Below are 12,994 nucleotides of genomic sequence, written 5' to 3'. Positions count from 1 at the left end.
ATAACATTAGAAACTCAAGGATTTGGGGAAGAGGTATTAATGTCAACAACAAAGATTCTTCACTGAGCAAATGGCAAGGCCATAATGAGATGTGTACATAACTAATGGTCACACCCTCATTCATCTTTCCACCTTCAAGCCTATATGTCCACCACCACCTCCCCTCAGCTCTGCAGCTACGTCAAAGATCAAAGAAACCAAGGAACCCTGAGTCAAAGCAATGTGGTCACTTCTCTAATTCTAGGGTCCATCATCCTGTTGTCACCAGTTCACCAGTATCCTTCAGCATCCTTTTTTTTTCCTGCTATATATAGCAGGAAAACAAATATATCACAGATACATAACATATATCACATACCTGATATTTGCTTTGTCAAAGAAAACAAAGAAAAACCAGGAAAAAAAGTAATGGGGAGTATTGGATTGTCTAAACAGGAAGTTATGATTGTCATATTCCACAAGGATTTTAGGACCTGAAGAGTTAATATAGAGGCATAGGAGTCAATCTGCAGAAGGATATGATAGTCGGAGCCAAGCAAAGAACAGCAAAGAAGTTACAAGATAGAAACCATATGAAAGAGGGCCTAACAAGGGGTTGGAGAACAATAGTCAGCTAAAGAAATTATCTGTAGGCAGGAAGCCAACTACACAGATCAGATAAGGAGCAGCCAAAGTTGGTATCCAATTATAAAACTGTTGATGGGGAGCCAGAAGGTCAGGCAGAGGTGGGAGTGGGTGGAGGGTAGACAGTTGATGCTGAGATATACAAAGCAAGTTAAAGGAGTTAGGAGCAAACAATAGTCACAGACCAGAAACAGGGCGATAAGTTGGCTCACCCATGCTCCTTGACCCTGACCTTCTGGGATTTTAAGGCAGTCAGAACGAGACTGGGATTGTCAGCCATGCTAATTCTCACAACTGTATGTTTAAGGGACTGTCAGCCCTTGAAAATCAATGAGACTGGAACTCTTGGGAAGTTCTACTCTGAGCAGCAAAGATGGATGATATAGTTGATTTTCTTGAAGGGAAATCATGAACACTCTTTCTCCCTTGCCCATGGGAGCTTTCTCCAAATTAAAATCAGATAACAGGTTAGTTGCCTTGGCTAATATACTTAAAGATGACTTTTCAACAAATGCCTACCCATCTGACTTGTCTTTAAACTTGATAATACTGTTTTCTTATAAAGTAAATCAATCACCAGAAGTTTAAATCCAGTGAGTTTATAGAGACAATGCATTATGCAAATCATAAGCTCAAAGATCAGGAAGAAGGCAGTGGCCATGGGGTGGATGGCCATGTGAAAATATCAGATTTCCTGAGAATAATAGACAATATAGACTCCTTGGATATGAAGCCAGGAAATCAGAAGCCTAGCTCCACTCACTCTACTGAGTTTTTGTTGAGAAATCTGATTCTTATATATCTTCCTGTGATGTGGGGTTGCTGTTGTTCAGTCATTTTCAGTAATGTCCAGCTCTTTGTGACCCCATTTTGGGATTTTCTTGACAAAGAGACTGGAATGGTTTGCCATTTCTTTTTCCAGTGGATTAAGGCAAACAGAAGTTAAATGACTTCCCCAGAGTCACATAGCTAGTAAGTGTTTGAGGCCAGATGTGAACTCACGAAGATGAGTCTTCATCTTCACCAGGCCTAGTTCTTTAAACACTGGTCACCTAGCCACCCTGTGACATGGGGAACAAGACCAAATCCTAGTTCCTCCCCCACCCTATGGGTCTATTTGGGGATGAATTCCCTAATATACAGGAAACTTCTGAAAAGGACAAATTTACACAAATATAATCATTCATATTAACACAGATTCCCACTGACAATTTCATAGTTGAAACGCCAGGGAATCACCAGCTTCAGGCTCTTCCTGTAATACTACAAACCAACGAGCCATCCCCTACTGCTCATAGAGCACATTTCCTTACCCTGGAATTGGTAGTAAGTCCATTTTTGCTGTTAGAGAATGATGCCAATCTTACCCCCACCCTCAAAGCCCTTTTCATTCACCCATTCTTCAATACCAATTGATCCAGGGAAAAGCATACCACCCTGACTTCATGAACTACCTGCCACAAGAGACATTAGCCCCATTGGAAAGCTATAATGGAATTGGTAACAATTTTGCCCATTTCCCTGATTAATGATTTTTTATTTACAAATCTTGCCAGTCTCTGGGCATCTCCCCAAGTACACCTTGGCATTGAATTTTGCCATCCCACTGCTATTTCCTAGTGTTCCTGGGAAATGCTGAAATGTTCCTCAATAAACACAGATGCCTCTCAATTCTTAGCCACAATCCAACCATCATTAGGTTTACAAAATAGCATTCCCCAGAACTAAGCAAGAAGCTATAGCCAACATAATTTCAGTTAGTTCTAGGGGGTCTTGCCCAGCATTGGGAATCTTGGCCATGCTCAAAATTCAGTAACATTTACCAAGTGTCCCAATGGGACAGGTTACAATGAAAAATTACATTAGAAGAAGGCATGGCCCATACCCACTAGGAGCTTAGAAAGTAAAAATAACTAGAAACAGTTTATACTGAAGACTGCTTCAAAGATCATTTTCTTGTTCATTTATATGTATATTTATGTACCGTATTTAGGGCCCAAGCAAATAAGTTTCACATCTTCAATGTTCCAAACTTCAGTCAAAGTCACATTTTGAGCTGGAAAAAAAAATAGCTGCTAAAAATAGGTTATCAAGCATTTCATAATCAAGGTGAAATATTGCCCTAGCTCTTCCACCATTAAATTCTAACCTGTGCTCTGAATAATCCTCCCAGCTCACAAAAGTCAATTCCTTCTTCTTCCCTGTGACCCTCAGATGGCAGTTACCATACTTCTGACCATTCCTTAGTCTCTATATCTTTGAAGCCATTTGATTATCTCAGTTGATTAGAACACTGTGCTAATGAGGTTCGTGTTTTGGTTCCCAAGCCCCAAGTGAACCAGTTAGCACCATATATTGTATCCTGATGTCATTCCAATCCTCTTGCCAATATATGTCACTGGTTATAAGGAAGACTTGGTGAAAGTGTGGCTAGACAAATCAGTTTTGAACCCAGGACGACTCACCCTGCCTATTAATAATAGAGGCTGAAAAAAAAATAAAATAAAAAAATAAAAAGGGGCAGCTAAGTGGCGCGGTGGATAGAGCAATGGCCCTGAAGTCAGGAGGACCTGAGTTCAAATGTGACCTCAGACCAAACACTTGACACTTACTAGCTGTGTGACCCTGGGCAAGTTACTTAACCCCAATTGCCTAAATAAATAAATAAATAAATAAATAATAGAGGCTGTTTCTTCAATTCAGCCACATAACTCATCATAAATGGCATTTATATAGCTCTTTAAGATCTTCAATGAGTTTTAAATTGTTTATCTCTTCTAGGCCTTACAATAACTCTTCTGGTCAGGTGCTAGCATTCCCACTTTACAGATGGAGAAACTAAGTCACAGCGAGATTGTGACTTGCCCATAGCCACACATCTGAGTTAGAAACATCTGATTCCTAGTCCAGTATTTCTACTACACCACAATGGCTCTCCATTACTTTTCCTTTTCCAAAATAAACTGCAGTGTAGGAAACTAAGATAGCATTGCTGAGTAGGGAAAATGGGAAGGTAGGTGGCACAGTGGATAGAGCACTGGCCCTGGAGTCAGGAAGACCTGAGTTCAAATCTGACCTTAGACACTTGACACTTATTAGCTGTATGACCTTGGGCAAGTCACTTAACCCCATTGCCTAGCAAAAAACAAAAAGAAAAGAGAGTGGGGAAAAGAAGGTGCATTATTATGCCCCCATTCCAAAGAGCTAGTGACAGAGGTATAAATTGATTACTGTGGTATTAAGAATCTATTCTATCACTGCCTATGTGACACTGTACAAGTCATTCAATCTCTCTTGGTCTCAATTTCTTATTCTGTGAAATGAAAAGATTTTGGAATAGGTGGCCTCCAGATTCCCTTCCAGCACTAAATCTATATGATCAATGCAAAATTTGGGTACTGGTGCCAATTTTCTGCAAAACTAGCCTTAAAGAATCTTTCTTGATACTAAGACAAGTACATTAGCCTCTAACCCTTTAAGAGGTAGGATTTTGAATGTTGCCATTACCTGAACCCTTTTGACCTTGGGTTTAAAGAATGTTTTTGAATATACAAAGATAACCCCAGAACCTGTGATTTTTTCCAGTATCAGGTAAATAGTCACAAAGGTAACTTCCTATGGCTTTTCTATTTATCATCTAATTACTGCTATTTTCTGGGACCATATAGTAGAATATTTTTTTCATTTTTATATTAAATTCTTCTTCCTTTTAGAGAAAAGATTCTCTTTCTCTTTCTCTCTCTCTCTCTGCCTCTGCCTCTCTCTCTCTCCCCCCTCTGTTTCCTTCTCCTTTCTCTCTCTTTCCTTCTCTCCCTCCTCTCCCTCTCTCTCCCCCTTAAAGAACAAGGAAAGACTGATTACTGAGTGATGAGAGAGGAACTCTGTGTGTCAGAGACAGCTGAAGTACACACATGATGTATTGGGTGTGCCTGTGGGAGTGGGGTGGGGGAGGTGACTACTGCTTTCTGAGACACTTTTGCTTCTTCAGAAGAGCCATGGGGAACTGCCAGTTTAGAAATGATGAGGTGAATAATAATAGAGTATTTTAAAACTGCCAAAAGCTGATGAGAGAGTATCTGCCCAGAGAGTTCATATTCTCATTTCAATGTTTATTAAAGGCCAGACATGGGAATATCCAAGCAGATTTTTGTAGGGGTTAGAATTTTAGTAAACCTCACCTTAACCAAACTGGTCTCACCATTCCAGGGACATTAGCACTTCTTCAACCTGGATTCACATCTAATCATTTTACATTTAGCTGCAATATTTATTTTAGAATAGTTTTATTCTGGAGCACCCAGGGTCCAGTGGAAGGCAGTTTGAAGGAAAGTGCCAGGGGAGATAAAAAAGGTGAGTGCAGTTCTAGGAACTAAATACCAAAAGTCTTCCCAGGCTTCCCAGAAACTGCCCCCTTTGTTGTTTCTTACATTGGGACAGCTAGGTGGTGCAGTGGATAGAGTGCTGGTCCTGGAGTCAGGAAGACCTGAGTTCAAATGTGTCCTCAGATACACAAAACTGTGTGACCCTGAGCAAGTCACTTGACTCTTCCTGCCCCAGTTTCCTCATCTGTAAAATGAGCAAGAGAACGAAATGGCAAACCACTCTAATATCTTTGCCAAGAAAACTCCAAATGGGTCCATGAAGTGTTGGACACAACTGAAAAGACTAAACAACAAGCATCCCATTATATCAATATACCATTATTAATAACTGGAAGAGAGGTGGGAGGGAGAGAAAATAAATGCTTGTTAAAATAAAGATTTCTTTTAAAAAAAAAGGAGCACAGTGATACAAGAGGACAAACTGAGAGGGCGAAAGAACTTTAATGAAAATAAGAAACTTATTAAATTAAAATAAGAACTTAAAGAAAATAAGACAAATATCATGTCATAAATCTAGAACTGGGGGACCTGCAAGACTCTCATTTTACAGATGGGGAAAATGAGGCCAGGGAAGGATGGAGCTTGCCCAAGGTCCCACAGGTAGGAAATGGCCAAAGCAGAATTTGAACACAGGCCCTCTGTTGCCAGTCTTATGTTCCTTCTATGGCAACATGAAACAGTAGAGACAGATAAAATAATTATTTTGTTCAATAATTTTTAATATCTAAGTCAGAAGAATCATTACCAATGGGTTGGCAGGAAAACAAGAGCATCTTAAGAATACATTTCAAAAGATAATGACATTTATATAACACTTTAAGGTTTGCAAAGCACTTTTTATTATCTCATTTGATCCTCACAACAACCCTAGGAGAAAGGTGCTATTATTATCCCCAGTTTATAGATGAGTAAACTGAGGCTGAGAGACATTACTTGCCCAGAGTCACACAGCTAGGAACTGTCTAAGGCAAGATTCAAATTTAGGCCTTCCTGACTTTGTCATCATTTTACTACACCATCTAACTGTCACTCTATGAGTTCAGTGACATCAGTATTCCACTCACTGTTACAAATTGCAACCCCTCCATGCACTAGTAGATGATATTATGAATTGCGGTGGCCAGAAACCAGTTAGCAACTGGTAGCCATCCTCCGCATAATGAGCTTCTCCAAAGTTAGCCATGCTGGTCCTCAGATGGCAGACAGAGACTTTGTCTCCAGATCATACTCAAAGCCTTTTCAACTTGGCAGAAGGTGCTAAAGCTTACATTCCACTGGCATAGCTTCTGAAAGACTACGGTTGCTTCTATACCAGTATGAACATAAGTGTAGGACTTTGCTAAACATAAAAAAAAATAGGAATGAGAAATTCTGAGAGTATGGCAGAGTAGAATAAAATGGGAAAGAGCCTGAGACAAAGTGAAAGACAGTAACCCAGAGAGAGTGTGGTGTCATAAATTAAATAAACAAGCAAATAGATAAACGAGTAAGTGACCAAATAATAAATAGCTGGACAAATAAATGAGCAGATAAATCAAGCAAACAAGCAAGCATTGTGCTTAGAGTCATAAGACCTGGGTTCAAGACTGTTTGTGCCATTCACTGTATGACCTTAGAAAAGATAATCTCTCTGTCAATAACTGCATCAGTATAGATCTGAAATAGCCACAATTACTTATATCAGTTGGAAAGTTGTGTGTTTAGCATAGTACCTGGCACATAGTAGGCACTTTAATAAATTCTTATTGGCTGACTGACTGACTGACTGAAAAACACCTCAGCATGAGCCAGGGGAACCTTAGCTCCCTGATTTAGTTTTAGGCTATCACTATGACCAGGGCCATTCCAAGGTTTAGAACAGTCCTAATGCCATTGTAGGGTATCAGCTGACACTGATTACACCTTGAGCAGCATCCACAGTCATTACCTATAAGGCTTCACTGAAGAGCTCTTTAGCATGAATGACTGTTGACATTGGCCACTGTGGTTCTGCTAAGGAAAATTATGGGAAAGCATTCCTCTGGTGGCCCTAAAGACTGTGCCCTTTGACTCCATTGAGCAGACACAGCCAAGAATGGTTATGGTTTCTGACCCTCTATTCTCTTCTCTCTCAAACAACCTATAGTAGCATACAAGAAGTGGACCTAACCCAAGCTTCAATTTGCTTATGTGTAAAATGGGAAAAATATCATTTGAGTTGAGAAAGGTTTAGTGACTTGCTCAGTCACATAGCTTGTAAATGTATGAGGCAGGATTCAAACTCAGGCCTTTTCAAGATTGTTGTGAACATTAAATGGTCTATAAATTACTTTATAATGTTTATAATATATACATTTAAAAGTAGGTAACGTTTTTTTTTAGTTTTTTAGGGTTTTCTTTTTGTTGTTGTTATGCTTTGGGAGATTCAGACCTGTGATTTCATCATTATAAAGAAGTCTTGGTATTAAAACTCCCTCTATCCATTCAGACTGGCAACCATTACTCTTAAATAGATGTCCTTTGCACTGAGACATTAAGTGAGATGCCCAAGGTCACACAGCTGGTATGAATTTGGGAGAAGACTTGAATCCAGGTCTTCTGTCTGCAGAGTCAACCCTCTACCAACTGTGTCCCATTGTCTCTCATATTTCTATTATTATAATAAAAAAGGAGTACAGCGATACAATGAATACACTAGCTCTACCACTGGAAACATGGATATAAGAAGAATATATATTATTAGAAGAAACTAAAAAGGTTAAACAAGGTAAAACCAACCTGTTTGGAATGGATAATTCAAGAAGCACTCTTAATTTTTCTAAGAAATATCACCATATTCAAGTTTTTCCAAAGGCATAGATTTGCTTTTGTTATAAGACTTTTTTTACTCCAAAAGAACTCAAAACTTCCTGAATACCCTCTCCTTCATCTTCATAGATTTTGTATTGCTTTTAATAAAATTATCATCCTCACTATGTTCCAGAACAGGCAAGTGTCAGATACTCTCTCCTCAGTGTTGCTGCATCTATTTTGTTTGCCTTTTATTGAAATCTACCGAGAAAAGCTTCTAACCAAATAACCTATTAAACCCTCCCAAAGTGGCAGACTCCATCATTTCAGAAACAGTTTTTGTCAATGTCAAAAGGACATCACAAGGATATCTAAGTAGTATTTGAAAGGGAGAAACAAACCAGATCTTAAAAAGACTACCTTGTGAACCTCAGATGATTGTCTATAAAGAAAATCCAGCTTGCAATGGAATCTCTTTGTGTTTTTCCAATAGGCAATAGCCAAAGGAACTTAGAAGATTCTGCTGGGTAAATGTTCTCTCTGAACACAAATGCCCATTAGAAAGTGAAGGTTGTAAAGCTAATGGGTAAAAGAAGAATGGGGAAAACTCTAACACCACCCCCTTGACCTCAACCTAACCTCATCATTTAAAAATTGCATTTCCTGCAAAGATAATATCCTTACATTTTCAGTAAAATTAGCTTCTAAGAAAACCAAGCTGACACATTCAGTTTAATTAAATGGCACATGGTTTATATCTCTCCACATTTCCCAGAGAAATAAAATGATATTTGATGACCTCTTGTCAAGTATGAAGGTGCAAATGAGGGAACTCATGTTGCCCCTAAAAATCATGAAAGGAAAGAGCAGCAATTGAAATTGGTGAGTCAGAGAGAGATGGGAATCAGGAGAAGGAGAGGAGGGACTAGAAGAATATAAAAAGAGCTAGGCAAAAAATAAACACAAGCACAGTAGGAGCTGAGCTGAATTGAGCAACATGGGGTATAATATGATTCAGAGAAGGACAGGAGTAGGCCATGGAAACATGACAGCAGGATCCTTTTACCTATATCCTACCCCATGTTTGGAGATCTTGGATCATGTCTGGGTTTTCACATAGGTTAAAATAGGTTAACACCTACTCAATGTCATTTGCTTGGTGATGTAAGGCTCTTCATGGCTCCAAATATCTCACTTATGAGCTTAACTTTGGAGGAGGAATAAAATAAGACCACCACCTCTCCCTTTTTGGACTGCCTGCCTCTCTTAATTCAGCCTAAATCTTACATCACACTGTTAACTCATAACTAGTTTGCAGCCTACTGAGTCCCTGAAATCTTTTTTCAGGTGCAATACCATCTAGCCATTTCTAATGGTGAAGTTGACTTCTTAACCCAAGGATAAGACAGATCTTTATAGACTAAAATGTTGGGCTGAATTTAATAAGATGTAATGTAAAGTGGATAAACAAAAAGTCTTGCTGTTGAAATATTAAATTCTTAAATTTCTAGCTTGTCAAAGTCTTTTAGGGTCCTAATTTTGTCATCTAACATTTTAGCTCTTCATTTCAGTTTTGTTAAGTGGCCAAGAAGACAGAGAAGCAGATATTGAGAACCCAGAGGTTTATAACAAGACCATGTTGACTTTAGGGAAGGAATATAAACTTTGCCTGAAATAGGGCTGCGTGAAGTTCTCTTCCAAGGTTTTCAGGAGTAGGTTAGGCCTCGTTTGCCATCACTTAGAAAAGTTTCCATCTTTACCTTGTTCCATTTGTATGAATGGAGATCAAATGAACTTCCTGCCAAAAGATAAGTAGGAGCAAGAATGGGAACTGGAGTACCTGGAAGATGGTACTTTGGTGAAGCACAGAATTGATTAACTCTTGCACATTAACCCTCAATGCTCTAATAAGATGCACCCTTTCTTTAGTTCCCTTTCATCAGGGATATTTCATGACCGTATGAGGCATTCTCCCAACCTTTACCAACAGGGTGGTCCCACCTTCGTTCCCATGATATCCTCTAGGGCTCCTGCACCTGCACTATTCCATCTCCTGTTTTGAAATGTTTCAAAAGATCATGGAGGAATCTCACATGGCTATAGAAATTTTATAAGTATACCATACCAATTTTATAAATATGCCATAAGGCATAAATATGCCTTTTCTTGTTCATTGATTAAAATGTTGAACAGAATGGGTCAAACAGCTCCTGCAGCATTTCATTGGACACATTCTTCCAAATTGGTATTAAACTATTAATGATTATTCCTTGGGTCTGGCCATTCAGCCAACCCCAAATCTATCTAAGTATATTATTGTTTAGCCCAAAACTCTCTATCATTTCCACAATAGTGCAAAAGATTTTATCTGATGTTCTCCTGAAACCTAGGTAGACAAAAATAATCATCAATACAAGGAACACAAGGAAAACATACACACCTAAATTGAGACTTGATAACAACAACATGAATGATGACTGAGTCAAAAAACAAAACATGAAAACAATAATAATGTAAAAAAGAATAAGATAAAATTTCTGGGATGTAGCTAAAATAATCCTCTGAGAGAAAAAAAAATGTATCTCTGAAAACATACATTAACAAAATAGAAAATGTTGTTGCTCAGTTGTGTCTGACTTCTTCTGACCCTATTTGGGACATTCTTAGCAGAGATACTAGAGTGGTTTACCATTTCCTTCTTCAGCTCATTTTACTGATGAGGAAACTGAGACAAACAGGGTTAAGTGACTTGCCCAGGGACACACAGCTAGTAAGTGTCTGAAACCAGATTTGAACTCAGAAAAATGAGTCTTTCTGACTTTAGGCCCAGTACACTATCTGCTGCACCACATGGCTGCCCTAAAAAAAAAATAAAAAAGGAAGTGGTTAAACAATTATGCGATTTCTTTTTGTTTTCTTTTTGTTGTTGCTTGTTTGTTTGGGGGTACTGAGTTTGCTTGGGCTAGAAGTACAGCAGCCACTCACAGGACCTATCTGACTGCTGATCAGCTAAGAAGTTTTAACCAGTCCCATTCATCCTTCCTTAGGAAGCCAGGTGGTCCCCTGCTCTGAGGGGCTCATCATATCGAATCAGACAGTGTGATTATCCAATCAGCTTTAGCTCTACTTCTGCCCAGAACTCCTGAGCTCAAGAGATTTGCCAACCTCAGCCTGCTGGAAGCATGAATTACAAATGTACATCATCATTTCTGGTCAAGTACACAATTTCAAAAACTAGAAAAGCATTAATAAACCCAAAATAATAATGAAAAAAGGAAATCTTTAAATATAGAGGAAAATAGGTAAAGCAGAAAATAAAGACTATAGGACTGATTTTAAATTTTGATTCTTTGAAAAAGACTAAAAATTTATAAGCCTTCAGCTAACCTGATCAAAAAGAAGAGGAAGGAAAAACAAATTACCAAAACAAAAACAAAAAGTATCAATAAAAACTAAGAAAAAATGAAGGCTTGGTAAATAGTATTTATTGTATTTCTTTGATCTGCCAGTTTAACAATTCTATCAAAAAAAAAGAAAAGAAAAACACATTAGTCTAGTATTACTAGTTCTTGAAAAAAACATGCCAACTCTTTTTTGTTCACCATTTCCTTTCCTAAGATATTCACGCACCACTGTATTAATATGTTCTGGAATTTTGTCAGGAATTGAAGTTTAACTCTCTGGCCAATAGTTTGTAACCTGTATTCTTTTTGCTTTTTTGAAAATTGATCAATATTTGCATATCTCCAGCCCTGTGTTAGCTCTCCTATTCTGTACGGTGTTTCAAAAGTTGCTGAGTGGCTTAGAAATCACATCTGCCAAGTTGTGGTTCCAACCTAAATTTCCAGGCTGATTATCAATTACTTCCCCAATTCAGTGACATTTTCATTTCTTCTAGATCAGGGGTACATAAACCTTTTTCATGTCAGAGACCCCCTTGGTATTCTAGTGAAATTTATGGACTCCCTTCTCAGAATAATGTTTTAAATGCACAAAATAAAAGATATAGGATTACAAAAAAAACTAATTACATTGAAATAGTTATCAATTTAAAACAACAACAAGCAGTTCATGGACTCTAAGGTAAGAGCTCTGTTCTAGAAGAATGCAAAAGACTGTGATATGAATCAAAATGTCATGGCTCCACTGTCTTCAATGGTGAAAATATTTGTTATAAAAATCCTTGCAGATCTTTTCCATAGTTAGTCTGCTGTTCTAGTTTCATCCTTAAATGCCATCAGAATGATTTTGTTTTGTTGGGTTTTTTACTAAGCTTTCCTTAACCAGATTTTTTCCATTTTATTGCTTCTCAATGTCTTAGAAGATCACAGTGCTCATAGTCTTCTACCATCTTCCTCCATAATATTTTGCAAACAAATTTATTCTATAAACTGTTACTTCCTTTTGCCACCATGTTCCATTGGAAAGTAAGTCAAGTTTTTACTGACTAAAATGGTTTAAAAACTTTTTTGAGTCCCTCATTAATCCAAGTAATTTATATTGGTTAGATTTCTGTATCATCTATAATCATAAGCCTCGTTCTTTCCTCCATCCTGTTATCATTTCTTAGTGTCAATAATTCATTTAAATAGGTCAGGTTGGAATTATTTTAATTGAATACCATACCTTCTCATTTTTGTTCTTTATTTTATCTTTATATTGATTTTATCTCTGCTCTAATAGGTAAGTGATCTGATTTTACATAGATAGTTGATTCAGGAATGATTCTCCTATTAGTAACACATTTTTCCCATCACTTAAAATATAATCAATTTCATTTTTATGACATTATTTTATATTCATCATGCCCCATTCTGATTCTTTTCTAGAAGAAAGTATTCATGATGTATAATTGTAAGACTTCAGTGCAATTTACATGTTTTTGGCTTCTCTCAACATTCTTTATTCCTGAACCACATCGGCCAACATATTTTTTAACTGCTCTCACCTACACTGCTTTGAAGTCACTAAGTATCAAATTATATGTTGATTTAAATGGAAAGGTCTTATATAGGGCATCCAGAATGTCTTAGTGCAGTTTTAAGCTTTTGAAACTTAAATGTGAATGAGAATTTTAGCTTTTAAAGTTTAAAACTGCACTAAAACATTTGTGACACTCTGCATAATTTTCCATATACTTTTTCTATTTCATTATCCTCTGAGATGGGTGTTGGAACAAGAGTTATAGTTTTTGATGGTGGTCTTGTTTTTCAAAAACA

This window comes from Vombatus ursinus, unplaced genomic scaffold (assembly GCF_900497805.2).
Source record: "Vombatus ursinus unplaced genomic scaffold, bare-nosed wombat genome assembly UNPS02014841.1, whole genome shotgun sequence".
NCBI classification, from domain to species: domain Eukaryota; kingdom Metazoa; phylum Chordata; class Mammalia; order Diprotodontia; family Vombatidae; genus Vombatus; species Vombatus ursinus.
This window is presented reverse-complemented; position numbering follows the sequence as displayed.